We start from the raw sequence: 15992 nt of genomic DNA, 5'->3' as shown, positions 1-15992 counted from the left end.
CTTAATCACTGCAAACAGTCTGTTTCTATCTCCCCTCTCCCACCCCTTCATGATTTTAAAGCACTTTGAGATGTCCGGTGGTCATTAAAGTCTTTCTTTCTTCAACACCTCTATCAAGTCACCCCGTAATCTCCTCTAACAAAAACAGACCCGATTTTTTTTTTTTTTTCCCCCCAAGTCTTCATATTCATATGTCCTCATACCGGGCAGCATCCCAGTGAATCTGTACTCTCTCTATAGCCTCAATATCCTTCCGATAGTGTGGAGCCCAAAACTGCACGCAGCACTCCAACTATGGTCTTACTGAGGTTTTATATAGAGTCATCATTACATCTGGACTTTTAAATTCTATACTTCTTGCCATGAAACCCAGTATTCCGTTAGATTTTTTATGGCCTTATCCCCTTGAGGTGCTGCTTTTAATGTCTTGTGACCCTAAACCCCCAAATCCCTCCTCTTCCACATCACCAACCTTCCCCCATTCAAAGTATCATTATTACTTTTATTTTTTATCAAAATGTACCACCTCACACTCGGACATTGAATTCCATCTGCCATTTTTTTTGTCCATTCCGCCACCTTATCTCCTTGCAGCTTCCTTTGATCCTCAGAATTATTTACTAGCTTATTGTATTGTCTGCAAATGTGGACACCACACCCGCTAGCCCTAAACCCAAATCATTGATATACACAGTGACCAGAAGCGGCCCCAGAACTGAACCCTGTGGGACACCACTACTCACTTCCAGCTACTCTAAGTGGTGAACCGGTGGAATTCTCTACCACAGAAGGCTGTGGAGGCCAAGTCACTGAATATATTTAAGAAGGAGATAGATAGATATCGAGACACAAAAGGCATCAAAGGGTATGGGGAGAGAGCGGGAATATGGTATTGAGATAGAGGATCAGCCATGATCATATTGAATGGCGGAGCAGGCTCGAAGGTCCCGAATGGCCGACTCCGGCTCCTGGAACTCCTATTTTTCTATGTTTCTACCATTAACTCATACTCTCTTTTTTCCCTTCTAACCAATTTTTCATCCAACCACCTAATGCCATACACTGTAATCTGACAGTCCATGTACACAACACCCACTGCATTTCCCCACCCAGCAGATCGGTCACCTCCCACAAGGACTGCCATCAGGTTTGTCTGACGTGCTTTTCCTTTCATGATCCATATTGGGTGCTACTAATTATTTTCTCTCTATGTAGATATTTAGTAATTTGGCCAGTGTAAGAGGGTTGAATGCTAAATTCTGTTCAATAATTAAGGAATATACTGCCTGAATTTTCAATGTCTAGTCTGTATACATTAAAGAGCAATCCTTGCCCCCTCTTTAACTCACTGAGGACTGGTATCGACCATCCATGTCCGTTTATAAGGTGCCTACAGTAGCTTGGACTGTCTCACCCTACCCAGTCCAAATTATATTAACCGTATGCAAGCTAACCTCATTGCCGTCATACCGCAGTACAACACTAGCGCAGTGCTAAGACACAAGGATGTGTTATTACCTGACACTCATTTATTTAGCAATATTTATGATAACACAGCAAATGCCATTGAAAGGTTAAGCACTGAGTTACAATAAATACTTTGTCCCATGTTATTATTAGAGACTAGATCATACACTTAAGTTATAGTTGTGTCTTATCAGTATCTCGGCCGTAGCTGGGTTTTGCTTAGTATTATCACACAAGTCTGTTCAATGTCCAAGATTACAGTGCAGCTTAGCAAGGTTAAGCTTACAGTAGACATTCACTGTGCCACTGATCGGTTTCACTATATTATGAAAATATGTTGCTTGCTATGGGTTTGAGTGCTCCTTTCTTCCTCAGGTTGTATCTTTGCTGACTCACAGGGGATGTTATCTTTTCTTCAGTTGTCCTTTTTCCATTTGAGCTTAACTGCCCCTGCACGTATATGATCTCTGTCCTGTATACTGGTAGTTAATACTCTCTCTGGGTCGGAGACCTGAGCCATTAACTAACAGCTGTGATGTGCTTTACAAATTTTACCCCTCGTTAATTAAAGTCCTGACTAATCTAACTTCCACGCAACAATCTCTCTGCTTTGAAAGTCCTTTATAAATTCTAGTTAATGACCACACTTCAAAAGTACTTCATTGACTGCAAAGCATTTTGGGACATCCTCTGGTTGTGAAAGGTGCTATAGAAATGCAGGTCTTTTAATAATCAGTCCTTTCTAGAAAGCTTCTCAACACTTCAAAATCTTCTTTCTCTCTCTCTGTCTTTCTGTCCTCTAAACTAGTGGTGAAAATATATCTTAATACCTTAAGATGACTCCCCGTAGATTAGTGACCAATAACTCTGACATACGGCTCCTTTCCAAGGTGTCAATCCACTGGGCAGAGGTTCTGATTGCCAGATGTTGCATTACTGAAAACCATGTGCTACGCTTGTCTTTGCTAATGGTCAGTTCTTGACGCGTACACTGAGGCCCTGACGCCCAGCTGTGCCAAGACTCTTGCGGCTCGTTGGGCTCTTGTTGCATAACTCAGTGAAGTATTCTGCAATCTGGCATGGTCTTGTTGAGACCCAGCCAAGCAGACCCTGCTCTCGCTGGTAACGAGAGGTCCAGGTACTTTGCCTGAGTTTCACTTTTGCACTATACCAGAATTAACCCTTTGTTTTGCAGAATATGTGCTGCTAGCTGTAGATTGGCCAGCTTTCCAATCTATCTGCTTGTCAAGGTTCTATCTGATTGGGCCGTCTCCATCCCTCCTGTGGAGAGCCTTCCTGAACTGGGATTGGGCCGTCTCCACCTGGACCTCCAGCAAGGAACTGCTTAGAACTCTCACTAAATAGCAATCTCATTCAATGAGACGGAAATAATTCTGGTGATACAAATTGAAATGTTGCATTGGTGCAGTAGGTTAGGGCTAAGTTGTACTGCTGGTAAGTGTAGAGGAAGCTATAATCTGTACCTACCCTGCGCTGTACCTGCCCTGGGAGTGTTTGTGACAAATTCTGTAGCAATCTGCAGCAGAGCCCTTCCCCACCCTCAGAAACTTAACTGGACCAGCCACATAAATACTGTGGCTACAAGAGCAAGTCAGAGGCTGGGTATTCTGCGGTGAGTGTCTCATCTCCTGACTCCCCAAAGCCTTTCCACCATCTACAAGGCACAAGTCAGGAGTGTGATGGAATACTCTCCACTTGCCTGGATGAGTGCAGCTCATGTGGATAGTGCACTATAATGTGGATAAATGCGAGGTTATCCACTTTGGGGGTAAAAACAGGAGGGTAGATTATTATCTAAATGGCAATAGATTGGGAGATGGGGAAGTGCAGAGGGACCTGGGTGTTCTTGTGCACCAGTCACTGAAGGAGAGCATGCAGGTGCAACAGGCGATTAAGAAGGCAAATGGTATGTTGGCCTTCATATCAAGGGGGTTCGAGTATAGGAATAGGGATACCTTACTACAGCTGTACAAGGTGCTGGTGAGACCGCATCTGGAGTATTGTGTACAGTTTTGGTCGCCCCATCTGCGGAAGGATGTTCTTGCCATGGAAAGAGTGCAACGGCGATTCACCAGGCTGATACCTGGAATGGCGGGAATGACCTACGAAGAGAGATTAAATAGTTTGGGCTTGTACTCACTGGAGTTTAGAAGATTGAGAGGGGATCTCATCGAAACATATAAAATTATGGCAGGCCTGGACAGGCTGAATTCAGAGAGAATGTTTCCAATGGCCGGGGAGCACAGAACCAGGGGCCACAGTCTAAAAATAGCGGGCAAATCATTTAAAACAGAGATGAGGAAGAATTTCTTCACTCAAAGAGTGGTGAGCCTGTGGAATTCCCTGCCACAGAGGGCTGTGAAGGCTAATTCAATAAATATTTTCAAGAGAGAATTGGATATATTTCTGAAGGCTAAGGGGATTAAGGGTTACGGAGAAAAGGCGGGGACGGGGTACTGAACTGGTAAGATCAGCTATGATCTCAGACGAAGATCAGCCATGATCTCATTGAATGGCGGAGCAGGCTCGAAGGGCCGAATGGCCTACTCCTGTTCCTATCTCTATGTTTACCTATGTTTACCAACAACATTCAAGAAGCTCAAAATCATCTAAGACAAAGCAGCCTGCTTGATTGGCACCCCATCCACCACCTTAAACATTCACTCCCTCCACCACTGGCGCACCGTGGCTGCAGTGTGTACCATCTACAAGATGCACTGCAACAACTCGCCAAGGCTTCTTCGGCAGCAACTCCCAAACCCGCGACCTCTTCCACCTCGAAGGACAAGGGCAGCAGGCGCATGGGAACACCACCACCTCCCAAGTTCCTCTCCAAGGTCATACAGCATCCTGACTTGGAAATATATTGCTGTTCCTTCATCGTCGCTGGGTCAAAATCCTGGAACTCCCTCCCCCAACAGCACTGTGGGAGCACCTTCACCACACGGACTGCAGCGGTTCAAGAAGGCGGCTCACCACCACCTTCTCGAGGGCAATTAGGGATGGGCAATAAATGCTGGCCTTGCCAGCGACACCCACATCCCGGGAATCAATTTTTAAAATATACAGAACCCACTGTTACCATTTCCACTGCGCACACAATCTCACTGAGCTCTCCCTTGCCCTGGTTCCTGCTGGTCTCGGTCCCAATCTCCTGCTCGCTCAGGGGCAGGAGGCCGGGAAGTGCTCAGCTATCACTCACCTTCAGGGGGGTGAGGGAGCCCTCTCCTCTGGGCAGCTGAGGCCCGGTGCAGCAGGTCGGGACTCCTGTGCCCTGGTCTGTCAGGCCCTGGCTGTAGGCACCTGAGGTGATTGCCATAAGAGATAAGCACATTGCCTGGCCAGGCTGTTAGTTCTAGGCCCCAAGATCTGCCTGGGCACTGATCAATGGGAAAGGAGACCAATTACAGAAATATGCCATTTGGCCCAACTGGTCCATGCCAGTGTTTCTGCTCCACACGAACCTCCTTCCACTCCTCACCATCTCACCATATCCTTCTATTCCATTCTCCCTGAAGTCCTTATCTAGCTTCCCCTTAATTGCATCTATGTTATTCGCCTCAGCTCCTTATAGTAGCGAGTTCCACATTCCCACAACACTCTGGGTAAAAAAGATTCTCCTGAATTCCCTATTGGATTTATTGGTGATTACCTTATATTTATGGCCCCTAGTTCTGGACTCCCCCATAAGTAGAAACATCTTCTCTACATCTACCCTATCGATCCCCTTCATAACCTTAAAGACCACAGTCTTATCTTTACTAGAGTTGGGGTGGGGGGCTCTGCTACAGCTTGTTCTGTAACAGCCACATTCTCCAGCCTCCTTGGCTGTACCACGCCCATCAGGGTGCAGCAGGTGGACCAGTCCAGCTCAGTCACCACCATCCCCACTGCCCGTCCACCCCTTTGACTTCCCTGCTGACATCCTTCTGGGTCCTGTGGGCTCGTCAGCCAATAATCAGACATCTCCTGCCCCTCTGTTGAGCAACAACCATCTCCTCTCCCTCTCCCACTCCCAGCTCCTCCTGGCCACTCATGCTCATGGCGGCATAATAGCTGCCCCGAGGAGAGGGCTCCATCACCCCTCTGAAGGAGAGTGACAGCTGAGCACTTCCCAGCCTTCTGCCCCTGAGTGAGCACCAGGGAGAAGCAGGAGCTTGGGACCGAAAGGGGCAAGAACCAGGGGGAGGGAGAGCTCAGGAAAATAGTGTGTGCAGTGGAAATGGTAACGGTGGGTTTTTAATTTTTAATTCATTCTTGGGATGTGGGCATCGCTGGTAAGGCCAACATTTACTGACCATCCCTAATTAAAGGTGGTGGTGCCTTCTTGAACCGCTGCAGTCCCTGTGCTGAAGGTACTCCCACAATGCTGTGAGGTAGGGAGCCCTGGGATTTTGACCCAGCGATAATGAAGGAATGGCAATATATTTCCAAGTCAGGATGGTGTAGGACTTGGAGAGCAACTTGGAGGTGGTGGTGTTTCCATGCGCCTGCTTCCCTTGTCCTAGGTGATAGGAGTCGCAGGTTTGGGAGGTGCTGTCGAAGAAGCTGTGGAGAGTTGCTGCAGTGCTTGTAGGGGGAAGGAGAGCACACCTCTGGAGTTCAGCTCTTTTGTCCATGTTTGGGCCAAGGCTGTAATGATGTCTGGATCCGATTGATCCTGTTGGAACCCAAATTGAGCATTGGTGAGCAGGTTAATGGTGAGTAAATGGTACTTAATAGCACTGTCGACAACTTCCATCACTTTGCTGATGATTGAGAGTAGACTGATGGGGGCGGTATTTGGCTGGATTAGATTTGTTCTGCTTTTTGTGGACTATTTTCTTGGGCTATTCTTTCCTTGGGCTATTTTCCACTTCATTGGGTAGATGCCAGTGTTGTAACTGTACTGGACCAGCTTGGCTAGAGGCGCGGCTAGTTCTGGAGCACAATTCTTCAGCACGATAGCCGGGATGTTGTCGGGGCCTTTGCTGTATCCAGTGCGCTCAGCCATTTCTTGATATCATATGCAATGAATCAAATTGGCTGAAGACAAATAAAATAAGAGAGTTAAATGCGTGGCTCAAAGACTGCTGTGGGAGAAATGGGTTTTGCTTCCTGGGACACTGGCACCAGTACTGGGGCAGGAGGGAGCTGTTCCGTTGGGACGGGCTTCACTTGGCCAGTGCTGGGACTAGAGTCCTGGCAGATCATATAACTAGGGCTGTAGAGAGGGCTTTAAACTAACTAGTGGGGGGGAGGTTCCTAGAGAACAAATAATAAAAATGACAACAGAGAAGGTCATAGACTTAGGTAGCAGTGGGGAAATTAAAAACCAGAGCGTGTCAGGAAGGGGCAGAAGGTATGGAGTAAAAGGTAAAGTAATAAAAAGGGCAAAAGCAGGAACTAAGTGTCACAAAACACATTTGAAAGTTCTCTATCTGAATGCACGTAGCATTCGTAACAAAATAGACGAGTTAATGGCACAAATAACTACATATGGGTATGATCTTGTGGCCATTACAGAAACATGGCTGCAGGGTGACAATGCCTGGGAATTAAACATACCAGGTTATTTAACAATCAGGAAGGACAGGCAGGAAGGAAGGGGAGGTGGGGTGGCTATGTTAATAAAGGAAGGAATCACTGTAATACAGAGAAATGATATTGGGTCAAAAGATCAGGATAATGAAACAGTTTGGGTGGAGATATGGAATAATAAGGGGAAAAAAACACTAGTGGGCATAGTCTATAGGCCTCCGAACAGTTGCAACTCGGTTGGACGGAGTATCAATCAGGAAATAGTTGAGGCTTGTAATAAGGGAACATCTATAATTATGGGGGATTTTAACTATCATATTAATTGGACAAATCAAATTGGGCAGGGCTGCCTTGAGGATGAGTTCATTGAGTGTATTAGGGATGGGTTTCTTGAGCAGCATGTAACTGAACCGACCAGGGGGCAAGCAACCTAGATCTGGTCCTGTGTAACGAGACAGGATTAATTAAAAATGTCCTAGTAAAGGATCCCCTTGGAATGAGTGACCATAACATGGTTGAATTCCATATTCAATTAAAGGGTGAGGAGGTTGGATCTCAAACAAGTGTGCTAAGCTTGAATAAAGGAGACTATGAAGGTATGAGAGCGGAATTGAGTAGAGTGGATTGGGAAAATAGATTAAAGGGTAAGACGATACATGATCAGTGGTGTACATTTAAGGAGTTATTTTACAACTTCCAAAAAAAGTATATTCCACTGAGAAGAAAAGGGTGTAAAAGAAAAGACAGCCATCCGTGGCTAAGTAAAGAAATTAAGGATAGTATTCGACTAAAAACAAGGGCATATAAGGTAGCCAAATCTAGTGGGAGGATAGAAGATTGGGAAAACTTTAAAAGACAGCAAAAAATAACAAAAAGATTGATTAAGAAAGGGAAGATAGATTATGAAAGTAAATTAGCAAAAAATATAAAAACAGATAGTAAGAGTTTTTATAGTTATATAAAAAGAAAAAGGGTGGCTAAAGTAAATGTTGGTCCCTTAGAGGATGAGACCGGGAAATTAATGGTGGGAAATATGGAGATGGCAAAAACACTGAATGAATATTTTGTATCAGTCTTTACAGTAGAGGACACCAAGAATATCCCAACACTGGACAAGCAGGGGGCTATAGGGGGGAGGAGATAAACACGATCAAAATCACTAAGGAAGTGGTACTCGGTAAAATAATGGGACTCAAGTCGGATAAATCGCCTGGACCTGATGGCTTACATCCTAGGGTCTTGAGGGAAGTGGCGGTAGGGATTCTGAATGCATTGGTAATAATCTTCCAAAACTCCCTGGACTCGGCAAAGGTCACAACAGACTGGAAAACTGCTAATGTAACACCCTTATTTAAAAAGGGCAGTAGACAGAAGGCTGGTAGGTAAAATTTTGGAGTCCATTATTAAGGAGACAGTAACAGGACATTTGGATAATCATAATTTAATAAGACAAAGTCAGCATGGTTTTATGAAGGGGAAGTCATGTTTGACAAATTTGCTGGAGTTCTTTGAGGAAGTAACATATAGGGTGGATAAAGGTGAACCAGTGGACGTAGTGTATTTAGACTTCCAAAAGGCATTTGACAAGGTGCCACACAAAAGATTATTGCTTAAGATAAAAAATCACGGGATTGGGGGTAATATTCTGGCATGGATAGCGGATTGGCTATCTAACAGAAGGCAGAGGGTTGGGATAAATGGTTCATTCTCAGACTGGCAATCAGTAACCAGTGGTGTTCCGCAGGGGTCAGTGCTGGGTCCCCAACTCTTTACAATCTATATTAACGATTTGGAGGAGGGGACCGAGTGTAACATATCAAAGTTTGCAGATGATACTAAGATGGGAGGGAAAGTAGTGAGTGAGGAGGACATAAAAAACCTGCAAGGGGACATAGACAGGCTAAGTAAGTGGGCAGAGATTTGGCAGATGGAATACAATACTGGAAAGTGTGAGGTTATGCACTTTGGCAGGAAAAATCGTAGAGCAAGTTATTATCTTAATGGCAAGAAACTGGAAAGTACTGAAGTTCAAAGGGATCTGGGGGTCCTGGTGCACGAAACTCAAAAGGTTAATATGCAGGTGCAGCAAGTGATTAAGAAGGCCAATGGAATGTTAGCTTTCATTGCTAGGGGGATAGAATATAAAAATAGGGAGGTATTGCTTCAGTTGTACAAGGTATTGGTGAGACCACACCTGGAATACTGCATACAGTTTTGGTGTCCATACTTAAGAAAAGACATACTTGCTCTCGAGTCAGTACAAAGAAGGTTCACTCGGTTAATCCCGGGGATGAGGGGATGGACATATGAGGAGAGGTTGAGTAGATTGGGACTCAACTCATTGGAGTTCAGAAGAATGAGAGGCGACCTTATTGAAACATATAAGATTGTGAAGGGGTTGGATTGGGTGGATGTGGGGAGGATGTTCCCAATGATGGGTGAAACTAGAACTAGGGGGCATAGTCTTAGAATAAGGGGCTGCTCTTTCAAAACTGAGATGAGGAGGAACTACTTCACTCAGAGGGTGGTAGGTCCATGGAATATGCTGCCCCAAAAAGCTGTCGAAGCTACATCATTACATAAATTTAAAACAGAAATGGACAGTTTCCTAGAAGAAAAGGGAATTAAGGGTTACGGGGAGAGGGCAGGAATTTGGACATGAGTCTAGGTTCGGATCGGTCATGGCCCTGTGGGTAGCGGAGCAGGCCCAGGGGCCATGTAGCCTGATCCTGCTCCTGTTTCATGTGTCTAATTCTGTTAGATTCAGGAGATAGTCCTGTCATAGTGGATTGGCGGTTAGGATCAGATCAGCCATGATCTTATTAAATGGCGGAGCAGGCTTGAGGGGCCGATTAGCCTACTCCTGCTCCTATTTCTTATGTTCTTATGTAAGACTGGCTTCTGTGATGTTGAGGACCTCAGGAGGAGGTCACGATGGATCATCCACTCGGCACTGCTGGATGAAGATGGTTACAAATTCTTCAGCCTTATCTTTTGCACTCACATGTTGGGCTCTGCCATCATTGAGGATGGGGATGTTCATGGAGCCTCCTCCTCCTGTTAATTGTTTAATTGTCCACCACCATTCACAACTGGATGTGGCAGGACTACAGAGCTTTGATTTGATCCGTTGGTTGTGGGATCGCTTAGTTCTGTCAATAGCATGCTGCTTCTGCTGTTTAGCATGCATGTAGTCCTGTGTTGTAGGCTCACTGGGTTGGTACCTCATTTTCAGATATGGCATGCTCTTCTGCACTCCGCATTGAACAAGGGTTGGTCTCCAGGCTTGATGGTAATGGTAGAGTGAGGGAGATGCTGGGTCATGAGAACATAAGAACATAAGAAATAGTAGCAGGAGTAGGCCATCTGGCCCCTCGAGCCTGCTCCACCATTCAATAAGATCATGGCTGATCTTTTACCTCAACTCAACTTTCCTGCAGTATCCAGGATGGTATGTTGCCTCCCTGGTGCAAGGGTCAAGGACGTCTTGGAGCGGCTGCAGGGCATTCTGGAGGGGGAGGGTGAACAGCCAGTTGTCGTGGTGCATATAGGTACCAACGATATAGGTAAAAAATGGGATGAGGTCCTAAAAGCTGAATATAGGGAGTTAGGAGGTAAACTAAAAAACAGGACCTCAAAGGTAGTAATCTCAGGATTGCTACCAGTGCCACGTGCTAGTCAGTGTAGAAATAGAAGGATATTTCAGATGAATATGTGGCTAGAAGAATGGTGCAAGTGGGAGGGATTCAAATTCCTGGGACATTGGAACTGGTTCTAGGGGAGGTGGGACCAGTACGGCATTGAAAAATTTCGGGTTTGCATGTTCTTCAACCTTGATGTTTGCCGTAATTCCTTTCAGTGTTCCCAGTCCCTGTTGGAACACCTCCTTAGCATCGTCCAATATTCTGGACAGTCATTTAGGTTTGGCATCGTCCTTTCTACCGGAATCTACAGTTAGTGCTTTTAAGGAATGCCAGTCCATATTTATTCTCCTGATCCATTCCCGTCCCAGTAGTGGTGGACCTCGTGGTCAGCAATTCCAACCCGGGTTCTCGATGCCTCCCGTGCGAATGCGGTGCGCAGCAGGATGATGAGGGCGGATGCCTCTTCTCGACGCCCGTTCTGGGGACGAAGCTGCCTTGGATGCAATTGCCGCTGGGTAAGATCGACTCGTCGCCACTGTTGAGTCTGTGTGTTCCAGATATACTTATTTTAAATAACTGGACACAGACAACAGGAAAAGCTTAAACAGGTCTTTACTACTTGAAGGTCAGGGCTGAACTGCTTTACAAATTACTACACAGAGCTTATATACCGGTGTGGTCACCACCGGTACTACAATATACAGTAGCAAGAGAAAGTAGTCCATCTTCTTAAGGTAGTTCTCTTAAGGTGGTACAGGTTACATACACCACAGACGTCATCACGTTGGTCACGTGATGCCGCGAACGGCGGGAAACGTATTGACGTCATGACGTCAGAGAGTGGGAGATTCTAAGCCCAGACCTCATGTAACAAGCTGCTGAAAAGACCTGTTTGCTGTTGCTCCTGCATGTTTTTGTTTTGTTCACTTGTTTGATTAAATTCAGTTGAATTATTGAACTGACTCGACTTCAGTACTTCAGTTAGGGATAGATCGATTCCTACACCCCAACCCTCTCTCCCCCGACCCTCTCTCTCTCCTCCTGACCCTCTCGCTCTCTCCCAATCCTCCCTCTCTCTCCCGCCGACCCTCTCGCTCTCCCCCCGACACTCTCTCTCTCCTCCCGACCCTCTCTCCCTTCCGCCGACCGTCTCTCTCTCCTCCCGACCCTCTCTCTCTCCCGCTGACCATCTCTCTGACCACCGACCATCTCTCTGACCACCGACCCTCTCTCTGACCACCGACACTCTCTCTGACCACCGACCCTCTCTCTGACCCCCGACCCTCTCTCTGACCACCGACCCTCTCTCTGACCCCCGACCCTCTCTCTGACCACCGACACTCTCTCTGACCACCGACCCTCTCTCTGACCACCGACACTCTCTCTGACCACCGACACTCTCTCTGACCACCGACCATCTCTCTGACCACCGACCCTCTCTCTGACCACCGACACTCTCTCTGACCACCGACCATCTCTCTGACCACCGACCCTCTCTCTGACCACCGACCCTCTCTCTGACCCCCGACCCTCTCTCTGGCCCCCGACCCTCTCTCTGACCCCCGACCCTCTCTCTGACCTCCGACCCCCTCTCTCGCCCCCGACCCCCCCTCTCGCCCCACGACCCTCTCTCGCCCCAGACCTTCTCTCGCCCCAGACCCTCTCTCGCCCCCCGACCCTCTGTCGCCCCCGACCCTCTCTCACTCCGCCCGACCCTCCCTCTCCCTCCCCCCGACCCTCTCTCTCGCCCCCCACCCAATCTTTCTCCTCCCGACCCTCTCTCTCACCTGCGACACTCTTTCTCCTCCCATCCCTCTCTCTCGCCCCCGAACCTCTCTCTCATCCCCCAACCCCCTCTCTCTCCTCCCGACCCTCTCTCACACTCCAACCCTCACTCATCCACAACCCTCTCTCTCCCCCCAGACCGACTCTCTCCTCCCGACCCTCTCTCTCTCCTCCCGACCCTCTCTCTCTCCACCCGACCGTCTCTCTCTACACCCGTCTTTCTCTCTCTCTGCCCGACCCTCTCTCTCTCCCCCCGACCCTCTCTCTCTCTCCCCGACCCTCTCTCTGATCCCCGACCCTCTCTCTGACCCCCGACCCTCTCTCTGACCCCCGATCCTCTCTCTGACCTCCGAACCTCTCTCTCGCCCCCGACCCTCTCTCTGACCCCTGACCCTCTCTCTGATCCCCGACCCTCTCTCTGACCCCCGACCCTCTCTCTGACCACCGACCCTCTCTCTGACCCCTGACCCTCTCTCTGACCCCCAACCCTCTCTCTGACCTCCGACCCTCTCTCTGATCCCCGACCCTCTGACCTCCGACCCTCTCTCTCGTGCCCGACCCTCTCTCTCGCTCCCGACCCTCTCTCTCCCCACGACCCTCTCTCTCCTCCCGAACCTCTCTCTCTCCACCCGACCCTTTCTCTCGCCCCTGACCCAATCTCTCTCCCCCCGACCCTCTCTCACTCCCCGACCCTCACTCATCCCCGACCCTCACTCATCCCCCCCGACCGACTCTCTCCCCGACCCTCTCTCTCCCCCCGACACTCTCTCTCTCCACCCGACCCTCTGTATCTCCCCCTGTCCATCTCTCTCTCCTCCCGACCCTCTCTCTCACCTGCGACACACTTTCTCCCCGTCTTTCTCTCTCCCCCGTCGCTCTCTCTCTCTTCCCCACCATCTCTCCCTCTCCCCGACCCTCTCTCTCACCCCTGATCCTCTCTCTCACCCCTGACAATCTCGCTCTCCCCCGATCCTCTCTCTCCGTCCCCCCGACCCTCTCTCTCTCCCGCCGACCCTCTCGCTCTCCTGCCGGCCCTCTCTCTGACCCCCGACCCTTTCTCTGATCCCAACCCTCTCTCTGACCCCCGACCCTCTCTCAGACCCCCGACCCTCTCTATGACCCCCGACCCTCTCTCTGACCCCTGACCCTTTCTCTCGCCCCCGACCCTCTCTCTCGCCCCCGACCCTCTCTTTGGCCCTGACCCTCTCTCTCCTCCCGACCCTCTCTCTCTCCTCCCGACCCTCTCTCTCCCGACCGACTCTCCCCCCGACCCTCTCTCTCGCCCCCGACCCTCTCTCTCTCTCCTCCTGTCACTCACTCTCCCCGTCTCGCTCTCTCTCTCTGTCTGACCCTCTCTCCCTCACCCCGACCCTCTCTCTCGCCCCCTACCCAATCTCTCTCCCCCTGACCCTCTCTCTCTCCTCCCGTCCCTCCCTCTCCCACCGACCCTCTCTCACACCCCAATCCTCTCTTTCTCCTCCCGTCCCTCTCTCTCGCCCCCGACCCTCTCTCTCGCCCCGACCCTCTCTCACACCCCGACCCTCACTCATCCCCGACCCTCTCTCTCCCCCCCGACCGACTCTCCCCCCGACCCTCTCTCTCCCCCGACGCTCTCTCTCCTCCTGAACCTCTCTCTCTCCACCTGACCCTCTCTCTCTCCACCCGACCCTCTGTATCTCCCCCCGTCCATCTCTCTCTCCTCCCGACCCTCTCTCTCACCTGCGACACTCTTTCTCCCCCATATTTCTCTCTCCCGCCGACCCGACCCTCTCTCCCGCCGACCCTCTCGCTCTCCCGCCGACCCTCTCTCTGACCCCCGACCCTCTCTCTGAACCCCGACCCCCTCTGACCCCCGACCCTCTCTCTGACCCCCTGACCCCCGACCCTCTCTCTGACCCCAATCCTCTCTCTGACCCACGACCCTCTCTCTGACCCACGACCCTCTCTCTGACCTCCGACCCTCTCTCTGACCCCCGTCCCTCTGTCTGACCACCGACCCTCTCCCTGACCCCGACCCTCTCTCTCGCCCCCGATCCTCTCTCTAACCCCCGACCCTCTCTCTCACCCCTGACCCTCTCTCTGACCCCCGACAATCTCTCTCGCCCCCGGCCCTCTCTCTCGCCCCCGACCCTCTCTCTCGCCCCCGACCCTCTCTCGCCCCCCGACCCTCTCTCGCCCCCCGACCCTCTCTCGCCCCAGACCCTCTGTCTCCCCCGACCCTCTCTCGCCCCCGACCCTCACTCACTCCTCCCGACCCTCTCTCTCTCTCTCCCCCGACCCTCTCTCTCACCTCCTATCCCTCAATCTCCCCATCTCTCTCTCTCTCTGCCTAACCCCCTCTCCCTCCCCCCGACCCTCTCTCTCTCCTCCCGACCCTCTCACTCTCCTCCCGTCCCTCCCTCTCCACCCGACCCTCTCTCACACCATGAGCCTCTCTCTCTCCTCCCGTCCCTCTTTCTCGGCCCGATCCTCTCTCTCATCCCCCAACCCCCTCTCTCTCCTCCCGACCCTCTCTCGCACCCTGACCCTCTCTCTCCCCCCCGACCCACGCTCTCCCCTGACCCTCTCTCTCCCGTCGACCCTCTCTCTCCCGCCGACCCTCTCTCTCTCCCGCCGACCCTCTCGCTCTCTCGCTGACCCTCTCTCTCTCCCGCCTGTAGTGTATGTAACCTGTACTACCTTAAGAGGATACCTTAAGGTGATGGACTACTTTTTAATGGCTCCTGTACATTGTAGTACCGGTGGTGACCACACCGGTATATAAACCCTGCGGAGCAAAGTGTACCTCAGTTCTGCCCTGACCCTCAATCACTAAAGACCTGTTTACTTACTCCTGTAGTCTGTGTCCTGTTATTCAGTATAACTGCACTTGTAAACACAGACTCAACAGTGACCACGAGTCTGATCGTACCTAGCGGCAGTTTTGCATCCAAGGAAGCTTCATCCTCAGGAACGGGCATCGAAAAAGTGCATCCGCTCTCAACATCCTGCTGAGCACTGCATCGCATGGGAGGCCATCGGGAACCCGGGTTGGTTTTCTGGCCACGAAGTCCAACATCAGCAACAGGCAGTGATCATCCCTTCTACGACAGCGGCGGGTAAGCCCGATCGAGCGGCAAGGGGGGGAAGTCGGCCGAGTTGTCAGTGGGAGAAGGGGAGAGAATACAAAGAAAAGGGCGGAGAACACGACCGCAGCCGGTGTCAGGGGCCGGACTGCAATCGGGGCAGAGATGCGCAGCAGCCAGAAAAGCGTTTTTTTTGCCACAAGGACCGCGGGAGCAGCAGGGAATAAAGGCAGGAAGGACTGCTGGGAGGCGTGGATGGCAACAGCGTGGGAATCGCCATCTTGAGTCAGCGGGGGAAGAAGACAAGCGCGGGAAAAGCCGCCAAGCGTGGGAAAAGCCGCCATCTTAAATAAAAAAATTTAAAAGTCATCATATTAAATAATATCCGAAGGGAAAGGAGAAACTCAGCAAGGATGCCAAAAACGGGTAACATCACTGCTTTTGATAACGATGTGGAAGATTGGGCCACTTATGTGGAACGCATCGAAGT

This window comes from Somniosus microcephalus, chromosome 16 (genome assembly GCF_052327205.1).
Source record: "Somniosus microcephalus isolate GS21.2 chromosome 16, FLI_Smic_1.0, whole genome shotgun sequence".
In the NCBI taxonomy this organism is placed as follows: Eukaryota; Metazoa; Chordata; class Chondrichthyes; order Squaliformes; family Somniosidae; genus Somniosus; species Somniosus microcephalus.
This window is presented reverse-complemented; position numbering follows the sequence as displayed.